The following is a 22,795-nucleotide window of genomic DNA, read 5'->3' as shown; positions in this document are numbered from 1 at the left end:
CATTATGAGAGCCTGAGCCAAAATGACTGACAGTTCAGAGGTGTGATCTTATCTGGCAGAAATCATTCGGCTCTGCTACTTCCTGCTCATGTTCAACAATGACCCCGCCACTTCCTCTGCAGCATGTGTGTGGGGCTCTCAGTTTGTTTGCTCTTTCCCATCTCTTTGTGATGCACTTTGCTCTGGGTTTACATGTTCTGTGAGTGTGAGCTTGAATAAGATTAATGGGAACCCTCTGCTCGCCGAAACATTCATGCAGATGAATCCAGAATTAGCTCTGTGTGTATCACACACACAGAGCGAGGTTTAAAATATTAGTATCAGACGTGTTTGTCCATTCAGCAGGACAAACGTGTCACAAAAAAGGATGAAAAGCAAACCTCAATAGCGCGTGCAATAATGCTAGCTATGAGCTTCACTTGCTTTCGGGCTTTTTTTTAACCCCATTTCTTTTATACTACATGTCCTGTAGGTGGAACCAGGGTGGGGGTGTGTATTACGTCCTAAAAACCCACCCTACACTCCCACTTCCGTTACGTGTCGAGGAGTTTCACCGCCACTATGCTAGTAAGCATCTAGCTCTGGCGCTTAGCATCACCGTCACAACCCTGAGAAGACTCATCCTGAGGCTAGAAACAAACTCTCAACTTTAAACCCAACACAGCAGTGACAGATCGTGTTCAGCCGATCTCACCAGGAAGCTACAACAGGCTAAGTCAATCAGAGCTTAGGATATTGAACGGCATGGTCTGACGTCAGCCAGTAGCGTGCCAGGAAATCCAACAAGTCTGACACCTGTTGGACACAGAGTGTCACGACAAGGGAAAATCTTAAGCTGCAAAAAGTGAGCTGAGATGTTTGACAACAGCACAAATTCTCAGCTAAATGAGCTACTTCTCAACCAGCCAGCGCCAAAACAACGGACATGGTGGCTATGATTCTACATGAGCTGCCGAGACGGTCCCCACGCTTGTGGCCTTCTGGGCACAATAGGCAATCTGTGCACAATATATGATCTACCCTCCCGGTTCCTCACATTGAGCACCTCAAGCAGAGCACTTGTTATCCCAGTTAAAGGTGCTGGCGTCAGCATGTTAGCACAGCGCTACCGTGAGCGACGTGGGTATGAATCCATGATGACACCCCATGTCCACGCTTTTGACCAACACCAGTCCTTTTTGGACCACTAAACACCTTTTTCTGGAGTCTATGTTGCTTTGCGTGATGAGCTCAAACACCGATCATCTCCGAGATACAACAAGATTAGATTTGAAATAGTTGTGCAGAGAGAGTGGACGTCTCTGCATCTGCTGACCTCCACTGACGCCCAGCATCTGAGGGCGATTTGAAGAGGAACGAGAGTAGGAACTATGAGACTGTCTCAATGACAAGACCTCAAAGTCAAAATAAAAATTTAAACAAATATTCGAAAGGCATAAAAATTGAATGAAACGTTTTTGCCATTTGCCTTTGATGCATTTCATTGTACTTATATTGATAAAACGCTAAATATAATACTACTATTTTGCTTTTAAACTATTCTTCTCACAAACTTCCTCCTCACTTGAAGACAGACGCTTAATTTGAAGCGAGGCTCACAGCATACTTAAATGAATTCAGACTATTTTGATTGAGTGTTTTACATCTAATTTGTAGTCAGTGATTTTGAAATCACTAAATCAATGGCCAAAAGTCAATTGACTCATCGATCGCTGATAGCAGGGTAAGTGGCACACAAGTGCAGCTGCCGTTCGCATCGAACACGTGGAAAGTGAAAGGAAACTTCTCTCAGCGAAAGCCTTTTTAAAAAAAACCCAGGAAGGTGCAGACACTGAAGGCATTCCCGCAGAGGTGACGCTGCTCGCAGAGGTCACGCAGCTCGTCCAACCTTCGCACCGAACCGGAGAGGAAGCGCGCGCCACTCACCATTTCTCTGTGGAGACACCAGACTCCGAGCATGTCACGACACTAATCCCCTCATCAAATAAACATCACATCGGTCCCGAACAGACACTTCAGGTCGGGCCAGCAACGCACCGACTCCGGGCAGCGGCGCGGGCTCCGCGCGTAAAAAGGACTCCGGCGCTCCGGTGCGCAGCAGCGGAGGAGTGAAGCGCTCCGTGGACGGTGGAGAGCACTCGCTGAGGTCCTCGCAGATGCTGCAGGAGATGTGCTCCGGTGAAGTCCCTCCTCTTCATCTCCTCCAACACATGCTCTCTCTCGACTCGGACCTGCTCGGGTCTGGAGTCAAGCGAGACAAGGACGCGCCTCTCAGCCGAGCTCGAATGAGGAAACAAAAGAGTCCACAGAACACACTTCCTTTTTCGATGAATGAAGTGTCTGAGCTGCTGCAACTGACCCACCGATGCGTCCAGGCGCGTTAAATAACTTGTATAGGATTTTTGGGGAGTCCTTAAAAGGGGAATTGGCTACTTGTGAAGGCCCCGCCCCTCACAAAATCTGATGCATTATGTCCTGCGCGCTTTTCATTGGACTGGAAAATCCTTCAGCTGAGCTCACAGTAGCATTTGTCTCTAAATGTATGTGATAGTTGATGGTGACTTTGCAAAAGATTTTCTCAGCAGTTTACAGGTGACCCGGCAAGCCAGGGTGCAGGGTGCGTCACTCTTCAAAAAAAAAACAAAACATTCTAATGGTGCTGAATGAATCCTCCCCATCTCTTCCACCCAGCCTGCACTCTCTTCTTAGCCCAATAAATAAAGCCCAAATTCAGTCTCAGCATCCAACTCCATCCGCCCAAACGTGAGGGGCGCATGCAAGCCATGCCAACTCAAACGCACAGCCCACATCACCCCACAATGTCCACCACCATTTTTAACCCTCTTTTGACCAGCTTTTATTTGAAATTTTCTATGCACCCTTTGTTCACTTCTTTCTTTCACCTGAAAACATATTAGATTCTGAACATTCTCTTTTTATCTCCTTTGGAGTTGTGAAAGAAGTCCAAGTGCATGGGATTGTGGGAGCATAAATAAAATGATAAGAAATACTAAAATACTGCTGGCACTTTTATTGTCATTTTCTTTCTTTTTAATAACCTGTTTGTTACATTTCTAGTGATGTTGCTTGTGACTCCAATAACTTAAACATAAAACAGGTTTTAAATAAGACCAACGGAAAAGAATTCTGGATTTCAAAGTATCAGAAATATTGTTATTTAAAGAAAGAAATAGAGTGCAACAAAATGTTGACACTGTTTCCTTCTCGCACTTCCCTTAGTTATTATGAGAGGAAGGCTACCTTTTGAAAAGATAATTTCCCAGTAGGCAACATCCTCATACAATAGAAAAGAAAATCTTCATTGGCTCGAATCTTCAGCTGGCTCCAGCTGCCCGCCACGCTTGGGTCCCTCAGACGCTTCCAACCTCTGGAACTTCCCAAAGAGCCTCATCTGGAGGAAAAGGCATCAAAGATGGCGGCAGGAGCTGAGCAGCAGCATCAAGAGAGATTATCGTCAGCCGCGCTCAAGCTGGACCCTCCATTATTTCTGGTTCAAGTCAGTGTGGTGGATTTCTGCAGGGCTCTGTGGCAGCAGAGACGCTGCAGTGCGCACAAGAGCCGCTAGAGGGAGGCAGCCGCGGTGGTTGTATTGTTCGCAGTTCAACAGAGATCAGACTGAAGATTTTTTTCAATTTATTTTAAATGGTTTACATACTGTAATGTAAAAACGTTATTATATTAATAACATACATCAACCAAAGCGACCTATTAAATGATGAGGATTGCAAACTTCCTGGGGGTCTAATAACTGATTTGTTTTTGTAGAATTGTAGTATTTATTTATTGCAGTTCAGTAGAAGTACTGGTCATTGTTTGTGGTAAAAGAAGTCAGATCACTGAGTCCATTTGAGTAAGAGCTGCGGTTGAAAAAGAAGATACACGTCTACATCAGTAGTACGCTTGAGGCAGTTGCGGCACTACCTGTAACTGCCTGTCCTTGTACTTCACACTATGCAGTCAATACTATCAACAGTAGTAGTAGCAGCATAAGCAGAGGTACAAGTTAAAATAGAGTTACTTTGTGTCTGTGGCAGTGTTGTTTGCAGTCCAGGAGACATATCTGATTATTTTCCCACAGAAGCAGCTGCAGTGGAAGTAAAACTATTAGTACTATTGGGATACTTGGGATGGGAAAGAAGTTGCATTGCAGTAGCGTTAAAGCTCGCAGTATTAGAAGTAGGAGCAGAAGTATTTGTGTTGTAGACTGCAAGTAGTTGCCTGTAACTTCTACTGTTGTCTTTGTAATACTATTTATTAGTACTAGTGGTCTCTGAAACACAAAATGTGTAGTAGTAGGACTAGAGGTAGTAGTTTTACTAGTGGTAGCAGTGATGGGATGAAGAGTGGATGATGAAGAAGAGGAAGTAACACAAGTTGTAAAAGTTGTAGTTAAGCATTACCTCAATGTTAGCCGCTGTGTTCGCAGCTGGCATTATTACTATCAGAGTCTGTGGTCAGAAGTCTACAAGTTATTTCGCTATTATTTGTCATAGTGAACTCAGCTGTTGCAGTAGTACCTACTCCTCAATAGTTTTTCGAATGTGAAGTCAAGGTAGAATCAGCACTCGATCAGAAGCAGCAGTGGAGCAGGACCTTGACCCAGGGCTCTGTCACCTGCAGTCACCTGAGAGCCGAGGGCTTGACCCTGGACCTGAACGTCATTGCTCACTGGTTCAGGATCTCTGGAAGAGCTTTGGCTGGAACACAGACACAGGTCGAGACAGTGAAGCTCACACATGAAGCGAACTCAATCAATGACCACAGTAGGACTCAGACTACGGTTCACTGCCAAAGATGGGAGCGTTAATCGCCCCAAAAAAGGTTCTGCTGGCTGGAGCCAGAGAAGCCCTTTGAAGAGCGGTCGGGGCCGCTCTCTCCATCTTCCAGGAGATCAGAGGAGGTCCTCCAGGGATGCAGTGGAGCGACCCTCAGCCAGGTCAGTCCATGCCAGTTATTAGGAACATACTGATCCAGGTCAGCCTGAAGCACTTCCACGGAGGTTGTTCACATTATAAGCATTTATTATAGAGTAACAGTTACAGACTCTTCAACTCTCAACCTTCATCCAAGAACTTGATTCCAAGTCACTTGAGACTCTAACTTCCTGCTGTGAACCTTGCCGTTTACTTTGATGGGAAAGTAGATGGCAAGACAGATGGGAATGAGTCGCTTTTTCAAGATCTCCAGGCGAGAGACAGCTCAACTGTCTTCTCACAAGGACTGGAGGTTCTTCTCTCCGTCTGGTCTGGAGACAGAGCGTGTAGAGAGTCGTTCTCTAAGTCACTCCGAAGCTGGTGGGGCGAGGAGGAATCCACCAGGTCAGTCTTCTGGCTCAGCTCTTCACTGAAGATGCCGCACAGATCCGTCCATCGCTCACTCATGAACAATACCCTGAGATACTCCTCCACCAGAGATTGATCGCATTTCATCTCTCTTTCTGGCGGATAACCACAGTCTCCGAGGCAGATGCTCATCCCGGCACCATAGATAAAGCCCCTCAGAACTTGAAGGAAACAACCTGTGATTCAGTAGGAAACCATGTGACTTCTCCCGATGAATCGTTGGTGTGATGCAGCAGAGCCATTCGTCCATCACTAACTAGTTATTCTTGAGTTTATTATCCCATGGAGCTGCACAAACACTTTTTTCCATTTCCACCGACACATGTGAGTCTGAGGCCCGAGCGTCGCCTGGTTTGTCCAACTGAAGTAACAGATTCTAAGACAGCACCTGTGATGAAAAGACTAATGGCCAATTATTTCTGTCACGGCCGACTGGAGCCGAGCGGCGAGGTCGCCAAGATAAAGCCCAAATCCATTCGGCTCGCTCGTCCTTCCTATCAAACTCCATCTAGGCGCTGGCTAAAAAGCTTCTGCAACATCCAGGAAAAGCAATTCCAGGTTTCTTTTGGGGCGCCGTGATTCAATAATTCCTCCTGGACTGGACGCCATAAAAACACGCCGCCTGCAGCCCAGAAGTATGTTCTGGTTTTGAACATTCTACATCAAATTTCCCTGAACAATACGACCTCCCGAAGCCTATCCATCCATCCTCATCTGTTTATGTGTTGCTGGGTCACACGGGCAGCAGCTTCAAAAGGTACGCCGCTCCAGCAGCTCTACACCAAGTCTCTACCATGTGACAGAACTCCCCACCTTATCTCTAAGGAAGACGCTCGCCACCCTTCAGAGAAAACTCATTTCAGATGGATGTATCTGGGATCTCATTTGGTCGAAGCCCAGTCCGAGTACGCCTCGATCTGGAAGCTCTTGGTAAGGTGTGGTGCTGGTGTGGGGCACTCCAGTTTCCTCCCACAGAGGTTAACTTATGGCTCTAAATTTTTGCAGTGAGTGGTCTGTGCAATGTGGTGATCTGCAGGGCTGTCCAGGATGTCCTTTGCTTTCACCCCATGCAGCTGGCATTGACTACAGATTAGCACAACGAAATATATGAAAAAATATAAAAAATATACACAAAAATGTTTTAATAAGTATTCTATGCAGGGTTTTCACTCATTAAACCACAGTGTTGTATGTAAATGCAACGACAACATTAAATACATAAAATATTTTATTATAAAATATATATATATATATAAAAATATATTATTAATATCTTTTAAGTGGAGAATATTTTGGTGACATAACAATGGGTCAAAAATAAGGGAATAAATTAACAAAGGTACTTCAAGATCTTTTTTAAATGAGTTTTATTCATTTATATTGCGGGACAAAAAAACTCACTCATGTCACTCATTAAATAAATGTATTTTAAGATTGCAACATAGCTGAGAATAGCTCTGGGGGAGGGAGGGAGAATATAAAGACGAAAAGTGAATTAAATTTAGAACATGTCATGATTGACGACGCAATAGCTTTTTTAGATGGGTACTTTCACTCTGACCTCATGAGGGCCGTGAAAATGCAGGCCAAGGGCTGCATGTAACACCGGGGCCCACTCTTCTCAAGTCTGTTTTAGAAGTTCCTTAAGAACGAGAAACGAAGCGTGTGAATTCCCTGCTCCCCACTGACCACGGTTGTTGGCAAATACAGTGGAACCTCGGTTTTCGAACATCCCGGTCTTCGAACAAAAATTTCGAGATTTTTTTGCTTCGGATTTTGAACGAAAATCCAGAACTCAAACGCCCCCGTAAAAGAACGGATAAAATGGATAAAACGGACCGATCAGCTGACCCACGACGCGCTTTGTTATTGTGTATAACGCAGCCTCTGTATGCAGACGTGTCCTGTTAGCTACATTTACTGACTGTTTTTTCTTCATATTGAGGTGTAAAACTGTCTCCACACTGGACCGTGGTAGAGCGTCACAGGGGAGGTGCTCGCTCTCCGCACCAGGGATGAGGCGAGTCTGGGACAGAGCGTTACTTGGTTTATGACTTTGTCACAGCCAAACTGCACAGAAACGCACATTCAGAGCTGGACACGCACCGGGCACCTCTTCACTTCTGGAGAGACGTCACTCACTCGGCAACCCCTCCCACATGCAGCGGCCACACACATAGAGGAACAGCGCACCTGCAGCAGACACTCTACATTCACTCCTACAAAAGACTATTTTAAGGCCTGGAACGCATCATTTCTTTTTCCATTCATTGTAATGGGAAAAATCGATTCAGATTTCGAAGAAATCGCTTCTCGAACGGCCGTCTGGAACGGATTGTGGTCGAGAACCGAGGTACCACTGTATTTGTCTTCTGGTGTCAGGTGTGCACAAAATCCTTTCCTCGAGCTTGATGAAATGTAGGTGGCAGAGCAGGAACTTTGGGCCACGACAAACAGAAATCTCGCAAGCCGTCATTGTGCTCCTGCCGTCTGCGTCATCCAGCGACACAAAGAGGTTGTGCAAAGAAACGCAGATTAGAGACAAAGAGCGCAGCTCCTGATAACACCAGTCTTCGTTGGCCAATAAGTGTGATAGATGTTTTGCTGAGACTTCTCGCAGTGAGACGCTCTGGATGAAGCCCTGGCTTTCTAAAGGAGTAATTGTCACGATCCTGAGCCAGCCGTGCGTGTGCTCTGTGTTGGGCGGTGGTGTGAGCGAGGCCGGCGGGCCCGGCTGTGGAGGCGGCTCTGAGATAATGGCAGCAGCTGATTGTGGCGCTTTCCTCCAGCTTCCCTGCCGCTCCTGCAGCAGTTCTCTTTATCTGCACTGCCAGGGTCGGAACCGTGGCTGCGTTTCCTCTTACGCAGTGTGTTTCCATGGAAGCCCAGGTACACGTTTATATACATGCAGCGGGTGATGTGGAAGAGCGCGCCTCAGAGGATCAGGGCGAACCAGAGGATCGTTTTGAATTAAACCTGCTTGAAAAATCAAAGAGCATAATCCACCTGGTCGGATGAAGGGATTTGCGGAGACCTACGGCGCTGTGTTCGGGGAAGAGCAGCGGGGGTCAAGTGTGTGTTTGATATGCGGCATCAACAACTGAAACATCCAGCGCGGTGTGCAAACTGGAGCAGCTAATTCAGCTTCGGCTTTCACACAAGACATCTTGTTTTCATGTCCACGCTAAGCATAGGAAGTACATCAACATGGCAAACCGTCTGCTGAAGATGTTTTCGTTTGAAGTAGATCATCACGGACTGCTTCATTACTTCACTCATCTCTGGCTCTTAATCTCTTTAAAGTTCCACAAGGCCAGAAGGGGCGTGTCAGTGATACAAACGGACGAGATTTAAGCAACGAAAACCTCTGTATGTAGAGGAGATCACGTGTGACAAAACTGTCGGGCTACAAAATGGGAGCAGGGAGGCGACATGTTTGTTGGGAAATTGTCTCCCTTTTCAAAGGACATATTTCAGGCTGAGGTCAAAAGCTCTGAACTCCAGTGACAAGTAGTGGCATGTAATGGTGCTGTGTATGTGAATTGGACGAGAAGCAGATTTTAGCAGTGGTTAACATTCATGAAGCTTTGACTCAAGGTGCTCTCTGGCATAGAGAGGGTTCCCAATCCAACACTCCAGCACCTCCACCACAAAGTCGCGTTCCCTTCATGTCTTCCAGGAGAAGGTGCTGTGATGCGTTGAGGAGGACGCCCTTCTCAGTTTCTATCTCCTGACCATCCATGGTGATGGAGGCTGGAGAGCTTTGGCCAAACAAGTATCTGCCAACCGATTCACATCAGAATCTGGATTCAGGTGCGAGAGACTTACTCTCAAAGGGACTTTGGAGTTGAAAGTTCTCGTGATTCTGAGTTCAGCCCCAAATTCTATAGGTAAAAACCAAGAACACAACCACGGTAGCAGCAGTTTGTGGAACACAAACCATGCCGTCGGCACAGACAGTTTATTGTCCTCAAAACATGCATCAGAGGTCTGGACACCTTTCCAGGTCAGGTTCCAGTGACAGATGATGGCGCTCTTCCACAGCCAGACTTCCACACACCACTGTGCTGCAGACTGATGCCAAACCTGGGTTGCCTGATGCTGTTCCATCGTGTCTCCAGATGATTCCTAAATCTTCCCATTCCTAGTGTCACATGCTGAATCATCTGCACCATCTGAATCATCTGCACGACATGCGCAAAACTTCAAGTACAACTGAGAAGCAGTGACTCCGAGCTGGCGTCACATTGTTTGGCTAAAAGAAGCAGTGAAAAGGTCAGAAGGGACCCAAAACCTTTCACAATCAGATACCCTGCTGACGTCAGAAACACAGTTTCCGACCATTTCTATTTTTGTATTTTTTTGGGTTGACTGTTTGTTTTTGCAGAGAGAACTCAAATGCTGTCCTGCTGCTGCCAAGACGAAGCGCCTGGCGGGGAGAAAAGGTCAAACAGATCTCATCGATAACTAAAGTCTGGGGACAAAACATCAACCAAGAGGAGGAGGAGGGGACTCTGGAGGGCCGATGATGCACAACACCGCACAACAGTTGGATGGAGTCGGGAAGAAAAACATAGATCAGATGGTTTCAGTCACATTAATATTGGAAGAGTCGATGAGTTCTGACGCCTCGCTGAACCTACACAGAAGACAGATGTGGTGGTTAATGGGCGTCAATGCAAAAGAGGAGTCAATATCTCTCACTGATCAAGCTGAGTCTTTCGCACAACTGCAAATGAGAACAAGCTCCTAAGACTCATGGGGTCGTGGGTGGACACCATTGTTCCCACTGGAGATGATAAGCCATTCATGTTCGGGAAAAACAATGTGGCGTCCAAGCAGACGCCTTGACCAGCTCCCTTCCTCTGGGAGGCCACGGTGAGGATGTAACCCTCGATTTGTGAGGCGATAAATTAAAAATGAACCTGCGTCTTCTAGACTGCAGTTCCTCACCGGCTGCTGGTGGAGAGACATTACTGGATCATGAGTTCATCAGCTTGTCTACTGTAGATTTGAAGTCAGGATGGTGAATCTGACTCGACCTGTTTAATGGATCTTTAAAATCCATTTTCTCCAACATTTACGTGTAAGACAGGACGCTCTGTCTGAGCACTTAGGTCTCAAACAGAAGAAACTCCAACGTGTTTATACGTAGCAGTGTTTTTCAAAGGAAAATGGATTCGTCCTGTTTAATTCCCATCATCTGTCTTCATCCTCAAGTCACACCCCATGTCCTCCTTCATCATCAACCACTCTGGTCCAACTGTTGCTCCTCTTCACGGGTCCATTGTGTCCAAATTTCTGATCGTATTTGCCATCTGTCATAACAACATTGGACCTGTGAGCTCTGAAGTGAGTGGATTTGACCGATGTTGTGTGTCTGGAAGAGAATGAGAGACTCACTATCGTGAGAAAAATAAATCCTGGGGAGAACCCTGAAATAAATCCACAGCAACACCAAACTTTTCCTTTTCTTCTTTGCTGGTTGCCACACCAAACCTCCCTCCACAACACACTTCTGCCGACTTCTGCTAAATATTGTGTGTCTATTAAAAGCAGCTAAATGTCTCTGACCTCAATTACATCCGTCACAGTTATGGTCTGTGAGCTCCACTGGCGCAAACACAACAGCCCTTGTCTGTTCGTGGGCCAGCGAACACATCCTTATCTTGCTTTGTGCAGCTTCAGCCCCCGAAAGCAAAGCTAGTTGTTCGGCTCAGGCTGGAATAATCAAGAGGAGTGGCTTTAATCTCACAACGCATCAGATTGTAAACGTGAGAAAACACGGGTTTATGGCTCTGTACGGCAAGACTTTGCAATCTCACTGGGACGAGGATCAGCTCGGTCAGACACTGTGATTCTCCGTCAAAAACAGGTTGAACATAAGAGGCGTCCAAAGGAAAAGAAGTGTCTTGGGGTCTTGTTCATAAGTGAGGGAAGGATGGAGAAGACAAGAGGTTCTCTGTCAGGACTCTCTTTGAGAGACAGAGGTTACAGTAGGTGCTCAACTCCTGGAGAGCTGGAGGAGTTTGTATGAGATGAGGGAAGTTGGACCAAACTAGAAGACCACAAATCAGACGCAGTAAATAAATTCCAGTCACAAAAACAGAGGCTACAGTGAACTTTTTCTGAGCAGAAAATGAAACCTCTCTTCCTCATCCCCGTCTTTGCAGAACTTTTGTATGTAAAAATGAGCATAACTCTGAAAAATCTGCATCTATTCAAAGTGGAGGAGGGATCTCAACTAGTCCTGAGCTGCATTCAAATCTCCAGCTAGCTGGGATCACTTTACCAGCGCTAACATCGCTAAAAATAAAGGCTACGAAGCGAAGCCGATTATAAAGCTCTGAGCTGTGAATAAAGCCAGCATCCTGCCGGAGGCTTCCCGCTGCGTCTCACCGCGGCTGTATGTAAATCTGAGTCATCAGACGCCCCAATCATCTCCCTGAGTGAGGGATCGACTGTAGAAATGATAAACGCTGGAATCAATCTTCCCGCCTCTCGCCACCTACGTGGCACAGATGGTGTTTATCTGGCAATGCACTGACACAGCCGTTGGACTTCTCAAACTTCTGGATGAAAGTAGAGCCTGAGTTCAACTGCTGAACGAGTGGAAGTGTCCTCTTAAGGCCCATTTGTGCTCAGTGTTCCATATGGATCCAGATCCGGACGGAGCCTTCTGTCCGTGCTCTCTGTTCATTTCGTCCATATCCGAGTATGGATATGGGCCAAAGGGTAAAGGGTCTAACAGGAGACCTGAGGAGGGTGTAGTGCGTGTAATGGTAGATGATGGATGGGATTGGGCTGGATCACTGAAGAAAAAGTTTGGCCAAACCAGAGGAAGAAACTGCCAATGAAACAGTCGACCTTCACTTGAAGGTCAAGTGGGTTCTGTGGCGACGTCTTACTTGAACTGTCCTTGCAACCTGGTGTAAGCCTTGCTAGTCATTTCTATTCCTGAACAAAATCATTTGAATCCTCTGTTTAAGATCAACACAATCCTTGTTGTCTGTCCCGCTGAGATGAGTGAACTCTGAGCCGGGACGGAATTTATTAATACAATTTAATGACTATGTGACGACTGAAGGCTCGGAGGTCGATCAGCCTATTCACACCTGACCTCTCATGACGTCGCGCCAACTTTTTAACTGGCTGGCACCACGTCACTTTTCACCTCTCTGTTTTAATGAAAGTCAGCATTTGCCCCAGGGGGACCTCTGGTGGACACCTCTGTCTATAAGGGTTTACAAAAAACACAAAATCCTGTCTGACTCCAACGCTTAAATTTGGGTCAAAATCTGTGAATCAGGCTTCATCCAGTGTTCAATCTGGGTACTGACCATGGTAAAGAGGCTCAGACTGAGGGCCCAGGTTCCTTTGGTGGTGCGTCACAGGAACTGAGGGTGTCATGGCTAGAAAAAGGCTGAAAAACACTGCCATAGACAAGGAGACATTCTGGCAGCTGTCTTATCCTGGAGAAGCAGAGGATGTCCTCTGAGTCTCTGCTGGATGACTGAGCTTCTCTCTCCCAGGGAGTCCAGACAGACAAAGCCTGGTTGTCTGGGTCACTCCAATGCTGTTGACCACAGGTGAGAGGAGCAACACAGCGGTCAGTGGACATCTTTGTCTTCTGGCTCAGCTCTTTCAAGTTAATCTGTGAGCAATGACTGGATGAATAGAGGACTGTGGTGAATGTGTTGAGACTGCTGGAGAGTTTTCTGAAGTCTGTCTCAGTCGCCTTCTGATGGCGGCGCGAACACTGCTATCGCTCCGGTGCAGGGCCTGTGTCGGGAGACGATGGCGTTAGTGTTACTTTACAAGACAGCTGCAGTGAAAATGCTTCCTGTTTTTCAGCAGAAAGCCGACTTCCCCCCGCTGGGCCAATCTGGTGCATTATGGCAACGTTTAATTGACTACAAGCGGGCTGAGTGGAGTCAGCGCTCCGTCGAACAGAGTGAGAATTGTATTGCCACAGGAAAATGCTCATAATCAGCAAGAGCACAACTGCAGTCTTTCAACAGCTTATTCAAGACAGGTGTCACTAAAGTGTTTCTGGGCTGCTGTGAGGAGTGAAAGAGATCTAGATGTGGAAATAAATAAGGATAAATAAAAGTGGAACTTGAAATGTAAATATGTTTAAATGGAATTTCCAAGTTCCATTTCCAGGTTTTTCCACATGTATTTCCAAATTTCCTCTCTCCTGATATTCCACAGAAAACTACAAAAGACCAAAGAACTTTTGTTTATTGATCAACCCATGGATTTCTGAGTGAAAGTTGAATTCATCTTCCCTCCAGAAGGAGCACTTGCCAAAGTGTCTTTTATCCGCTCATGATTACACAGAGCATATAGAGGCTGGGGGCGGAGGAAAGAGCAGCAGGGTCGGGTCACCCACCGTTCATGTCCTGCAGCAACACTCATGCTGCCACACACAGAGGCGCTTCACTCAGTCCCCACCAATAATGCTGTCTCCCGGCCATCCACTCACCATCCACTCAACATTTATGGCTCCGCCGAAATGTCACCAGTGGAAGGTTAATGACATCATCCACTGACAGAGTAAACAGTCAGAGGGAAACCGTTCCTCTCTCGCTCTCACTTGCCTGGAGTAGCTTCTCTGTGCAGCACAAGTCTTCAGCTTGGTGACCTCAGGGGTCAAGGTCATTCGGCCGGCCGCCACCATCAGGTCTCGATGGAGTGAATGAAGAGGATCAGCTGCTCCAGTTTCAGTTGGAAATAGTGGCTTTCGAGAATAATAATATATCCTCCACACTGAAATTATATGTCTTGCACCGTCAGCTCCTTCAAATTTTATGAATTATTTTGAATAATTTATTTGATTAAATATAAAAGTAAATATCATTTTATAGCTGATTTAAATCTATAAAATGGCATATTCAAAGGCGCTGACATTGTTGTTTTTGTATTACTTTGTTGATGTTTTTGGAGAGATATGTCCCATCCTGAAGTGAAATTATTGTTTTTGCATTAAACTGTGGGAATAATTTCACATGTAACTTGATAAAGAGTGAATTCAAGCTTGATAAAAATCAGAGAAGCCAAAAGAGCTACTTCTCCTGAGAGAGTCAAAAGTCACGTCACTAGTTTAAAACGCGGATAAGTGCGAAGATTGATCTGGTTTTAGGAGCTACCACCGCCATCATCATCATCACAATTACAAGTGGTCAAAGACAAGAAAGATTAAAAAATATATATATATATTATTAATAACCTTTGACCCAATGAAGCTGTTGGGTCCAGACCAAAACACACACTTCAAAATTATCTAATACACACAACCAGTACACACAGAATACTGTCTCTATTTTTCCAGTCAGTTCAACTCTCACCTTTAATCCCAGTGGCACATCACCAAAAAATAAAAATAAAAATAAAAATAAAAATAAAAATAAAAATAAAAATAAAAATAAAAATAAAAATAAAAATAAAAATAAAAATAAAAACTTGTGTTTTATGCAAGCAAGCCCCGGAACGCTGCTGCCACCTGCTGTCCCACTGACCTCGTAGCCATCCATCTCACCCATCTGGGGTCAGATGTGATGACACAGAGGAACTGACTCATACTGTGTTACATTTATTCAGTCATGGCCGCGCAGCATGTAACGTCGGCTTCACGCTGCTGAAAACGGCTTGGGAATGCAGTTAATAACGCTGAGTAATCATTAGAGCACGAGCGGCACGCCGGGGTTCTAATGTTTCAGAAATGACATTCGAGAGTGGACTCGGACAGCTGTCACTCCCGCAGCGCTCCAGCGGTGCACGTCTCTACTGGCAGTCACAAGTCACTCGTTTAATATGTGCTGACACAGCAAAGTCAGGGGGACTTGCGCGTCTCCTTCAGTCCACCGTCAGCCTCCCTGCTGACACACGTTTTCATTATTCTGAGCCGACGTCGATTCAGATAATCCTCCTCCAAGTTCAAACCTTTCAGAGGACGGACATCTCATGCAGAATGAGACCTGTATGAGACTGTTTGGGAGAGACGGACCTCCATGACCAGCGTTATCTCCTGACCCGTGCTAGCCCTCCAAGGATTCGCCTGACTCTCTGAGACCACTGCGTCTCTGTTTGTCAGGTAGCAGAGGACTGAAGGCTTCAGGGAGTCACACAGTGGCGCCAGCTTATTATTTAGACCTAAACAAAACCGACAAACGTAAACCCATTTGGCTTTAGATGCGTCTGTATGGTAATGAGTTTTCAATTGCTTTTTTCCTCCTTTTTCCCAATGTTTGTGTCCATTGTCTTTACTGAACCATTAGAAAACTGTGGGTCTTTATCATCAAAACAAAAGAGGATATGTCATAGTGACCAAACAACAAGAGTCACGTCACCAACTAATCCAGTTTCATTCCATGTTTACAAAAATATTCAATAGAACTTGGTTCCCTCTAAAATCCATTGTGATTGTGACAAGGTTCTCATAGGTGGGTCCAACGCCGGCGCCATCTAGTGACATCACTGGAGACACCAAACACCAGTGAACTGAAATATCAATATCAACCAATAATGTGGGATTTGTGAGGGTTTTTTGAGGAAGAAGAGCAGGTTCATGTAAACGTCGCTGTGTGTGTGTGTCTCACTATTATGAGAGGATGAAGTGTCTGAACGGATCAGAGACGGACGGCAACATTGAAGGCTAATGTAAATGGACAGTAAAACTCCCTTTAGAAAGCTGAGCAGTACAAAGCCTGTCATGCGTTTGGATCAACAGTGGCACTGACCTGGTCTTCTACTGGCCGGTATTGAGGCCTCCTCACCCATGGTTTTTGTTAGATTCTCTTCTGTTTTGATAGCTTACTGTCTTTATAAGGTGGAAAACCCTGCATTTGAGGACAGTTTCAAAGCCAGATTGAGGCAAGCTTCTCCAGGTCGGAGTCACTCAGACCGTGGACGGGTTTAACTCCCTGGACAGCACCATGATTTGGGGAGTGTGGGTCACTCCCTCCTTCTTCAACATAAGAAAAGATAGATCTCATGAGATGAAGCTCTGCAAAGAACTTGACCCTTATTGTGAAACAACCACTGCTGAAACAGAAAGTAAAGCCAGCTCTTATGTAAACAAACACTGGAGTCCACACCTAGAAAAAGACCAACAAAGAAGACAGCAGGAAGTGAGGCATGTGAAATGAAATTGTCAAAAATGGACTCCAAATATTAACTGTGAAGATTTGAGTTTCGCATCTCTGTTTCCAGTGTACCATGTCCTGTAGATCAAGATTGGGAATTTTATTCTGGCACCTGAGCTGAAGCCTGTTCCTGGTGTGACTGAGGACAGGTTTCGATCTCATCGTCCGACAGAGTGGCGCGGCGCCCTCCTGCAGGCAAGCCCACGAAAAAAAAGGTCAAGCCTGAATATTGCGGCTGTTCCGGCCCACGGGTGCTGAGTCATGCAATATTCTAGTGTTGACCTTTGGAATGGGAGCGTGGCGCAGCCGGTGCGGCTTCCAATTGACCTGAACACCACCAAAATTGTGGTGTTGGCGCCTTGACTCGCTGTTTAACAGAAGTGAGTCAGTCGCAGCGACACTTCTCCGGGTTCAGACGTCAGTAACAGCGTGATCCGACAAAGCTTTGTCGAGCTGTGTCTTTATATTTACACACACGCACACACACGCTTCCCAAAAACCTTTCATCTCCTAAATGCCAAACAGAAACGCCTTGTTACAGCGCCGCGTTTCTGCAACCATCCAGCAAGATTAATGAGCCTGAAAGACTAATGGCTTCACCCCGAACGGGAGCGATTGTTAGAGAAGGAAAATACAGAGGAGAGAACACAGCGAACAGGAGCGAAGGCATGATTACGGGGAGCATCGATAATTGGGCATCAAGCCACGATGCAGAATCTTCTCTGGATAATCATACAGCAGCGTCTACCTGCTGTCCAGTCATCATCACAAACACTAAGATGCCACACAAAACATGACTCCATTCTGTCCCCTCTCTTCTTAGCGTCACGTGGAGCTGCTGCTTCATGAAACACACAGAGAAACTTCTGTTTTAAAGCATCCAGAGAAGTGGACGTGGTCCGTTCCAATTCATACGAAGCAGTTATATGCAGTGTGGACTTAATATATACAGTATATCTATCTATCTATCTATCTGTCTATCTATCTATCTATCTATCTATATATATATAGCTATATATGCATGTGTGAAATTTGTCTTTTTGAGTGACACTCAATATATATATATATATATATATAGAGAGAGAGAGAGAGAGAGAGTCGCTCAAAAAGACAAATTTCACACATGCATTTATATATATCTATATCTATCTATCTATCTATCTATCTATCTATCTATCCATCTATCTATGCATGTGTGAAATTTGTCTTTTTCAGTGACACTCAATATATATATGTGTATACATATATAGAGAGAGAGAGTCACTCAAAAAGACAAATTTCACACATGCATATATATATCTCTATCTATCTATCCATCTATCTATCTATCTATCTATCTATCTATCTATCTATCTATCTATCTATCTATCTATCTATCTGTCTGTCTGTCTGTCTGTCTGTCTATCTATCTATCTGTCTGTCTGTCTGTCTGTCTGTCTGTCTGTCTGTCTGTCTGTCTGTCTGTCTGTCTGTCTGTCTGTCTGTCTGTCTATCTGTCTGTCTGTCTGTCTGTCTGTCTATCTATCTATCTATCTATCTATCTATCTATCTATCTGTCTGTCTGTCTGTCTATCTATCTATCTATCTGTCTGTCTGTCTGTCTATCTATCTATCTATCTATCTATCTATCTATATATATATAGTGTCACTCATGAAGACAAATTTCACGTGCATTTTTGAAATTTGAAATTTGTCTTTTTGAGTGACAAAAAGCCAAATAAGATTTAAAGAAAACATTAAAGCCCTCAAAATGCGCTGTTTTCAGTGTGTCTGAAGTTCTGACACCACAGCCGGTCTCAGTAGCTGCTTCCCGTCTCCGGTCCTCTAGAAGATCGACCCTGTGTGCGGAGTTGCTGTGAAAACGCCACATTTTGAGCGCTTTTAGGTGAATAAAACGCTTGTCATTTCATTGGTTTGATGTGACGAGGCTCAATATTTTTGCAGCATGACGCGCTTTAGTCTGTAAAAGTCCATATATTACTCGCAGTCATTGTCACGGCACGGTTCAGACCTTGGTCTCCGGCTGCACATTGCGCACCTCTGTTCTGACACAATCTTCGACTGAATGAGTTTCAAACTCAGCCGGAGGGGAGATGTATAAGCAAGCAGGTCCTGCAGGTGCTGCAGCAAAAGTGGCCGTCTGGATTGGGGGAAAGCGGCAAACAGAAATGGGCCTGAGCAGGACTGGGCTGAGCACCGATGAACCCGATGTGAGGAAAGGAACGGAAGATCCCAGTGCAAGATGTGGTGACAGCAGTGGTTGAGGAGGTCCAGCAGGGAGGGCAGTGGGACTGAGACGGCATGGGAGTGAAGGCCACATCCTCTCCAGCCCATCAGGCTGGTGTTGCCCCAACGCCATCATCTGTCGGAGGAAACTCAGGCCCAAAAGCTCCGTGACATTGAGCGGCACACACTGTGAGGCCGACATGTTTTCCAACTCAGATGCTAATGGCTTTGGTTACGCTACTTGGCTTCACTTTGGATTGCAACATGAGCGGAGCTCTGCTGAACCTCTGCCAGGCTGAAATTATCGGACCACTCTGAACACAAAACAGCAGTCAGCATTTCTGCCAAAGAACTTCTGCAGGTCCGAGCACACCGAGTGCCGATGCCTGCTTTTTTTCCAGCCAGAATCATAGAGGGTGAGGACGTACCAGACCTCACTGAAGATGCCTCTCGGTCAGAGGACCTTCCCCTCTCCACCCCTCCAGTCTTTTTCTGTTCCCATAGTGATTCCGTATTTGAGAAGCTCTCATTAATCATGTGATTGACACCAACTCCAGAATCACCGTGTGGTGAAGCCAATTAGCTCGAGGAGAGCGAGTGAGTCAAACCCTCCTGATCGAGATCCAAGTTCTCCATCACTCAAAGTTCAGCCTTCGACAACGTGTCAGCGCTTAGCAACAGAGGCCTGCATGAGCTGGTGCACACATCTAAACACACGTTCAATCCAAACAGCTTCACTCCACAAACAGAACTTCTTAGCAGCAGGCAGACGCGACAATAAATAAATAAACAATATATAAATAAAACCAAACAAACAAGTTAATTCGACAGATATTTAATACGATGTTTAAAATGGACCCTGAATTTCATACAGTATTTTATTTAACTATGTTACATTTATTTTTGTGTAAAAAAAAAAAGATCTATTACCGTCTTAATCTTTCTTATTTCCACATTTATATACAATTGGGAATTTCAACCAAATATTTATTTCTCGTTCCTAATTAGCATTTATTTATTACCATGTTTACTTATTTCTTTAAGGTAATAACATATCTTACGTTTATTTATTACCCTTGCAATATTACATAATTATTATATTAAATGATTTAAAAGTATTTGATAATTAATTTATTTAAAATAATATAGTTTATATTTATACAACTTATAACACATTTCTATATATTTATTATTCAAAATTATATACTGTTATATATTTTAAATAATCCAAGGCAATAAATGTGTCAATCTTGACAAAATAAATAAATGTAACTGTAGAAATATATTCATGCTAATTTTATTTTATTTTTTAAGTGCATATATATATATAATTTAGCATTTAGCAGTTTGTGTTCCTGGTGGATTCCTCTAACCTTCCTCGTCCGATTGACCATCTCATCAAACAAGTTGCAGTAAACAAGAAGGAAACATTGTCAGCAGACGTAGGGAAGGAATTGTATAATTCCATAAAGTGCATAACATAACATGTCTGCTAAAGTTGTAGAAATTCTTGTCATCATGACTTTGAACGTTTGCTTTGTCGACTTCAATGAGAAACTTTTGGTGGCACGAAACCCTGATAGAATCTAACAAGCTTCTAATGTTCTGGTGAATGTGCAATTTGGGGAGTGTGGAGTGTGAAATTTGCTGCGAGGGCAGGACACGATGAAAGGAGACGGATCATTAAGGTAAATGGTTGAACCTACTGAGACAATCTAATGGGATAGTGACTTCCCAAGAGTCTGTCTGAGCGAGCGGCAAGTCCCGACTGAGGAAGACGTGTTGGAGGAAAGTGGAAGGTTTAACGCTGAGCCCATTTGTCGGAAAAAGGAGCAAGTCCAGCACGAAAGAAGGCTCGTCCTTCAAGTGTGGACACGCGAGAAAGTGGTCCTCACACTCAAGAATGGGTCACGTGAACACTTCCATAGTAAGGCGTCTGAAGATGCTGAGTGGGAGAGAGTGGGACATCAAGACAGATGGAGGATAAGCAGAGTGGTGGGCGATCAGTCACTGCCAAACTGGCAGGCCGAAAGTGGCCGGGCGGATATGGAACCGGAGAGGGCGGCGTGTGGTGGCAGGATACCGCCGAGGTAAACATGACTGGAGCAAGAAGGAATGATTCAAATAGCAAGTAAAATGAGTCACGTGAGCCACAATCAGCAGCTGTTCTGTCACGGATCACAGATTCCTTGAGTCACAGATGTGGGCTCCAGATGATTCCGACTGTTTCGAATAGACGTGAAGATATATGGTCACTTGTCCAGGGGGAAAATGACCACCATCTTTACACACTTGATTCACCTGAGACTCATATAACACCACTCAGACAGGAAAATCTGTTAGATCGGCTAAATTCACATTAAAAACATATCAAAACTAGAGTAACATGGAGCAATACGCAAGAGTGGCGTTAAAAAAAAAAAAGATTTATCTCATGAAATGAAATCCATCTGATGAAATATTGAAAACTGACACAAACATATTTTTCTCAGTCGGGAATCTTTTCAGAAAGAGTGTTTTTTTGCCATGTATATTAATACGATTTATGAATTATAAATGGCATATTTAAAGCTTTATAAGACCCATTTGCATTTTTATTACAGCTTTTCATGTCACATATTTATATTTAATTGTCTTTGCCTGATTGATGAAGCGATAGATGTGAGCTGACAGGGTTTTTCAACTAAGTTGGAGAGCGGACTCCATGCATCCTCTCGATGTCTCTCGCCCTCTGGCGAGGAATCGCTCTCCCTGATGAGCAGAGCTGCGGGACCAAAACAAAAGCCGTGACAAATGTCAGCTCAAATGTTTGGTTTCCTGGTGTATATCAGTGGGGTGTTTTGGGTTTGGGATCTGTGTGTTTCGCTGCTTTCAATTTTATTTTATGGCAGAAAAGTCGTTCTGAGTTGAAAACTGGAAATGTTTCACGCTTGTCATCCTGCTGACAATGTGATCTGAAGATCAAGTCCAGTCCAGTGGCGGAGGATTCTCGGCAGCGCGAAGTCTTGAATAGTACTTCTGCCCCCGCAACTTAATTTCGAAGCAGAAGAAAACTGACTGATGGATAAGAGTTGTGAGTCATGTTTGTTGTGTGTCGCTCCATGGTCTCCTCACCCCTGGCCTCAACTGTCTCCAAACACGTCCCATTTATTCCTGTCTTTTAACCTTTCTTCTCTCGTCTCTATCTCTCTGTCTCATCTCCACTCACAGTCTTGTCAAGCCGCCAAGTTTTGGACGCCTCTGATCTTCTGCGTATCGACCTCAAACTGATCAAACTGCTCTTCCCGACGAGCGGCTTCTCTAAAGCATTTAATTTCACCAAAGAGCCCTGCACTCAGAGCCGCAGTATATCACAGGACGTACCGTGGAGACTCAGTAAGTGCCCATCACCCAGGATGCTGAAGGAAGCACCAGTTATGGTGGACACAAAATACATTCTGGGCCGGCACAGCTTCAGCAACAACGTGAGATGCGGCACGGCTGGCATTTATTGTGGCACCAACAGCATGAGAAGAGGCCCAGACAGAATGAGGCATGGGATGGTAGGAGTTGTGATAGAGACAAAAGACATGTGCAGCATGAGATGGCAGGGACAGCATGAGGTACAGGAAGGATTTTACATTGCTCATCCCCACTGTCTGTGTCAGAGACATGGCAGGAATATCAAGAGCCGGAGAATAATGTGGCAGGGACAGCATGAGGTGCGGCATGACGTGGTGCATACGGAATAGGAAGCGACATCGATGGGTATCTAAACAAAGAAAAGTCTTAGATTCATTTAAAATACGGAAAGAAAATGTGCTGTGTGAGACGAAGGACTGGCTAGTAAGATGCCCTTCTCAGCAGGAAAGTTACCAAATTGGAATCAGGTTTTCTTGAGCTCATGATATGTCGGTTCTCAGACCAAAAAAACCTCCATCTATTATATTTCTATGATTATTTTTATGTAGACGCAGGGTGCTTCAGTCTCCCACAGCTACCAGGGGCAAGAGGCGGGTGCTTCTGTCACCAGTCCATCGCACAAACTCAGGCTACAGACAAGTCATAGTCATCACTTTG

At 44.9% G+C, this 22,795-nt stretch overlaps 1 protein-coding gene across 5 annotated transcripts in view; it reads right to left on the bottom strand.

Annotated features, from left to right (window-relative positions):
* htr4 (5-hydroxytryptamine receptor 4) overlaps positions 1-2,362 on the bottom strand; it is a 92,723-nt gene extending 90,361 nt beyond the window's left edge. For all 5 annotated transcript variants that reach the window (XM_053879444.1, XM_053879440.1, XM_053879446.1 and 2 more), the window contains exon 1: positions 1,927-2,362. The gene's annotated coding sequence lies outside the window, so the exon portion shown is untranslated. The remainder of the gene's footprint in view (positions 1-1,926) is intronic.
* Positions 2,363-22,795: the final 20,433 nt, after the last annotated feature.

The sequence above is a fragment of the Synchiropus splendidus genome, chromosome 11, assembly GCF_027744825.2.
Source record: "Synchiropus splendidus isolate RoL2022-P1 chromosome 11, RoL_Sspl_1.0, whole genome shotgun sequence".
Taxonomy (NCBI): Eukaryota; Metazoa; Chordata; class Actinopteri; order Syngnathiformes; family Callionymidae; genus Synchiropus; species Synchiropus splendidus.
This window is presented reverse-complemented; position numbering and strand designations above follow the sequence as displayed.